Below are 6000 nucleotides of genomic sequence, written 5' to 3'. Positions count from 1 at the left end.
CACATTTCTGGATGAATTGCAGGGAAGGGCTTATATATTTAACCCCTTCCCGACAATTCATCCTGCGATCGCCGGCAGCCCATTGCTTTCAATGGAGCCAGCTGTATTGCCAGCTCCATTGAATTCAATGGGCTAACATCGTTCTGCCGGAACAAGGTGAGTATATATTTTTTTAATTTTCACACATTTCTGGATGAATTGCAGGGAAGGGCTTATATATTTAACCCCTTCCCGACAATTCATCCCGCGATCGCCGGCAGCCCATTGCTTTCAATGGAGCCAGCTGTATTGCCGGCTCCATTGAATTCAATGGGCTAACATCGTTCTGCCGGAACAAGGTGAGTATATTTTTTTTTAATTTTCACACATTTCTGGATGAATTGCAGGGAAGGGCTTATATATTTAAGCCCTTCCCGACAATTCATCCTGCGATCGCCGGCAGCCCATTGCTTTGAATGGAGCCAGCTGTATTGCCAGCTCCATTGAATTCAATGGGGTAACATCGTTCTTCTCTGCCACAGCTGTTACAGCTGTGGCAGAGGAGAACGATCTTTATGCTGACAGTGCGGGGGGAGGGGGGTCTCACTCTTGCCACTATTGTGGCTTAATAGTGGGACCTGGGAACTTGAGATGCAGCCCAACATGTAGCCCCTCGCCTGCCCTATCTGTTTCTGTGTCGTTCCTATCACTTTTGTTGAATTTCCCAGGTTTTCACAAATGAAAACCTTAGCGAGCATCAGCGATATACAAAAATGCTCGAGTCGCCCATTGACTTCAATGGGGTTCGTTACTCGAAACGAACTCTCGAGCATCACTGAAAATTTGACTCGAGTAACGAGCACCCGAGCATATCTATCTATATTCTATCTCATATCTACTTATCTATTATCTATCTACCTATTGTCTATTTATCTATCTATATCGTATCTCATATCTATCTATCTATCTATCTCATATCTATCTATATCATATCTCATATCTATCTATCTATCTATCTATCTATCTATCTATCTCATATCTATCTATCTATCTATCTATCTATCTATCTATCTATCTATCTATCTCCTAGCTATCTATGTATCTATCTATCTCCTATCTCATATCTATTATCTATCTACCTATTATTTATTTATCTATCTATATCGTATCTCATATCTATGTATGTATCTATCTATGTTTCTATCTATCTATCTCATATCTATCTATCTATCTATCTATCTATCTATCTCATATCTATGTATCTATCTATCTTCTATCTATCTTCCGAATCTTTCAGGAGGAGCAGAGAGGTACTCGGATAAAGCACATTACTCGGACGAGTAGTGCTTATCCGAGTACGTTCGCTCATCTCTACTATCTATCTCATATCTATCTATCTATCTATCTATCTATCTATCTATCTATATCATATCTCATATCTATCTATCTCATATCTATCTATCTATCTCCTAGCTATCTATGTATCTATCTATCTCCTATCTCATATCTATTATCTATCTACCTATTATTTATTTATCTATCTATATCGTATCTCATATCTATGTATGTATCTATCTATGTATCTATCTATCTATCTCATATCTATGTATCTATCTATCTATCTCATATCTATGTATCTATCTATCTTCTATATATCTATATCTTATCTCATATCTATCTATCTATCTATCTATCTATCTATCTATCTATCTCATATCTATGTATCTATCTTATATCTATGTATCTATCTCATATCTATGTATCTATCTATCTATATTCTATCTCATATCTATCTATCTATCTATCTATATTCTATCTCATATCTACTTATCTATTATCCATCTACCTATTGTCTATTTATCTATCTATATCGTATCTCATATCTATCTATCTATTAGAGATGAGCGAACGTACTCGGATAAGCACTACTCGTCCGAGTAATGTGCTTTATCCGAGTATCTCTCCGCTCATCCTGAAAGATTCGGGGCGCTCCGCTGCTGACAGGTGAGTCGCAGCGGGGAGCGGGCAGAGCGGGCGGGAGAGAAGGAGAGAAAGATCTCCCCTCCGTTCCTCCCCGCTCTCCCCTGCAGCTCCCCGCTCCGCAGCGCGTTCCGAATCTTTCAGGAGGAGCAGAGAGGTACTCGGATAAAGCACATTACTCGGACGAGTAGTGCTTATCCGAGTACGTTCGCTCATCTCTACTATCTATCTCATATCTATCTATCTATCTATCTATCTATCTATCTATCTATCTCATATCTATCTATCTATCTATCTATCTATATCATATCTCATATCTATCTATCTATCTATCTATCTATCTATCTATCTATCTATCTATCTCATATCTATCTATCTATCTATCTATCTATCTATCTCCTAGCTATCTATGTATCTATCTATCTCCTATCTCATATCTATTATCTATCTACCTATTATTTATTTATCTATCTATATCGTATCTCATATCTATGTATGTATCTATCTATGTATCTATCTATCTATCTATCTATCTATCTCATATCTATGTATGTATCTATCTATCTCATATCTATGTATCTATCTATCTTCTATCTATCTATATCTTATCTCATATCTAGCTATCTATCTCATATCTATCTATCTATCTATCTATCTATCTATATCTTATCTCATATCTATCTATCTATCTATCTATCTATCTATCTATCTATCTATCTATCTATCTATCTATCTATCTATCTGTCTGTCTTCTATCTATCTCATATCTATCTATCTATTGCTGGTATAAGTTATACATCTCCCTGGATTTAATGTATATAATTTCACCCTTTACACCCTAAAAAACGCATCAAAACCACACGCAGTTTTTAATAGTGTCTGCAGCTCCTTAATAACACACTTGGTCTTTAAGTACTGCATGCAGGTTTTTTATGTGTTTTTCTTAATTGTGGCTCTAAAGTGCAACAAAAACCTGAACCACCCTAAGGCTGCTCTCACACATGTGTCCAGAAAACGCAGCTTGAAATCGCAGCATTTTTACCAGAATTTCGAGCAGCGTTTTCGAACACGGGTTCCAGCGTTTGACAGCGCTTTTTAATGCACCCCATCATTGTGAGGAGGTGTGTTAAAAACCACAAAAACAGAACAGATAGCTCTTGAAAATTGTGGCATTAGAAACACTGCATGCGAGCACAGGTTTGAGTAACCTCATTAAAATCAATGAGCGGTAAAAAGCAGTGTGTGTGAGAGTGGCCTGCGTGGCTGCAAATAAATTTTCATGTGCAGGAAATGCGTCATGTTTGGAAAGATTACCCCACGGGGCAGATCATGTATGCAGATTGATCTAGTTATGGGTATGGGGGAGTGTGGAGTGGAGGCCCAAGGAGGGGGGCCCGAGCTGAACTTTTGCATCCGGGCCCCTGAGCCTTTAGGTACGCCCCTGCTTATAATAATTATAAAGATTTACAAGCTCAAGTATGGTCTCAATTGATCAATAGAGGGCTAATTTGATTGCAAATAATAAATAATTATAAAAACCAGAGGAGTAGATGCAATATATAAAAATGAAAGTTCTGCATTGATAATGTTAAATATATCCTTTCGACTGTATTCCTAATTTGTGAAAGATATGTATGTGATGCAATGAATGTATTTACATCTGCTTGTTCTAATAAAAATACAATGATTTAATTACTCAAAAAACTAGCTAAACAAAATGTATTCATAATGAGTTGATAATTTGTTTTATTTGTTCTAGTCAGCCTTAGAAGATGCTGTTAAAATGCAAAACCTTGGTCAGGCATCTGCATTTACATTTCATAACATTTAATGCATGAGACTGATTCCAACACAAGGCATTTGCACGATTATTTAGCTGAGTGGCATAAGAACATTAAGCAGATGAGTAACTACTGCACATTGCTTGGCTCTTTTCATGAAGTGAATTAGAGAAGATCAGCTTTGATAGCACCATTCATTTTTCATTTTTGCAAAAATAGATAATTGTACATATTCTGTAATTGAATAAGGTTTGGACTCCCCTTTAAACATTCAGCTTCAACCATTGGAACAACTAAGCTTACAGTTGCTAAATGGTAAGCCCTCAATCAGCACCAGGTTGAAGCCTGTCGTTCTTTTTTGAACAAGGTAACTAAGTTTGCTGAAGGGGTGCTTATTGTTGGAGGGGACTTTAACCTTACACTAAACACTACCGTTGACTCCTCGGCAGGTCATGGCTCTGTTCCAATAAGCCAGCTAAGATTACTAAACCGCATCCTGCACTCTCTCCAATTAGTAGACGTGTGGGGTATTTTCCACCCACAAGACAAGGACTATACCTTTTACTTCCATTCACATGATTCTTACAGTCGCATAGATTATTTCTTTCTCAGTCACCATGCACTATCCTGGAACCCTTCAGCCTCTATTGGTGACCTGGTGTTTACAGACATCACACAAACGGACCCTTTTGGCATCCACATATGCAGACTTAGGGCTAGGACAGAACTCAAATCTAAGTTAGACTAAAAATATCTATGCTTTAGAAACATTTGCAGGTGCTTTCCTATAAATATTCAAACAAGGCGGGAAGGTATCTGTCCCATTTTCTACACCCATGTGCTGCCCATATTTACATTCCTAAGATCAAGAACTCAGCGGGGCGAGATACTCACAACCCCTTCGTCATCCTTGAAATATTTCAGACTTATTATTCACAACTATACGACCTCAAGGGACAGCTTGCAGACATGAATCCACCTGCTCTGACAGAACGCATCTCTGGTTATATGGTGGAGACGGCACTACCAACCCTAGACAATGACTCTAGAGAAGCATTACAGAAGAAGAGATAACTGAGATAATCAAATCCACCTCAGCAGGAAAAAGTCCTGGTCCCGATAGCTTCACATCAGCTTTCTATAAAATATTTAAGCAACAATGTACTCCCTTATTAGCTGGAGTCTTCTCAGCAGTTTCGGCAGAACTCCCCTTTATGCGACAATCCCTAGAGGTGCACATCAGTGTTCTCCCTAAACCAGGTAAGGATCATACTATAACCACCAACTACAGGCCCATATCTCTGATAAATGTAGATATAAAAATCTTTTCTAAAGCATTGGCCAACAGATTGTCCCCTTGCCTTCCTTCCATTATACGTATGTGTCACGTTGGATTTATTAAGGGCAGGGAAGCCAGAGATAAAATCATCAAAACTCTGTTGATAACATTCAAGGCGCAGAGATAGTCAGCTCCCTTATGCCTGCTCTTGGTAGACGCTGAAAAAGCTTTTGCCAGGGTCAACTGGGGATTCCTGATAGCATCCCTTAAACAAATTGGTCTGAGCCCAAAATTCTTGGATAGAGTAATGGCTCTTTACTCTTGCCCTACTGCTCTATGTGCTGGTTATGGAGCATCTTGCAGTTGCAATTAGGAACAACTCCACAATCCAGGGCCTATAATTGGAAAGTGGCCACTATAAAACGGACGGCCTTTTATTATACATCTCTCAACCCCGAATTACTCTTCCCTCCTTGATATAGGAGTTTAAGAGGTATGGACACTTATCTAATTTTAAAATAAACTACTTGAAAACCGAAGCACTAAATATATCCCTACCACTACCAATAGCAGAGAAGAGACACATTTCGGAGATATTCCCCTTCAAGTGGCAAAAGGAAGCTGGCCTGGGAGTCCACGCCCTTTTCCACTCCAAGACAAGTGGTGGTGTCAGTTTACCAAACCCTAGACTTTATCACAAGGCAGCAATCCTAAAATATTTTCTGGACTGGCACTTCCACTCTGCTCATAAACAATGGGTGGTATAGGAACAGGCAGACTGCTCAATCCCCCTAAAACTCCTCCCTTGGATCCGACAATGCAACAGGGCATAGACGCTATCCCCAAACTTCCTTTTGAAATGGACACTGAAGTTATAGGATACAAAGATGCAGAAACAGATCTTATTGAGAGTAGACAGCCCCCTTACACCTCTATTTTCCAACCTAGCCCAGATGGGACCCGGGAACACTTTATAGGATG

Source organism: Eleutherodactylus coqui, chromosome 1 (genome assembly GCF_035609145.1).
Source record: "Eleutherodactylus coqui strain aEleCoq1 chromosome 1, aEleCoq1.hap1, whole genome shotgun sequence".
In the NCBI taxonomy this organism is placed as follows: Eukaryota; Metazoa; Chordata; class Amphibia; order Anura; family Eleutherodactylidae; genus Eleutherodactylus; species Eleutherodactylus coqui.
Note: the sequence above shows the minus strand (reverse complement) of the source record.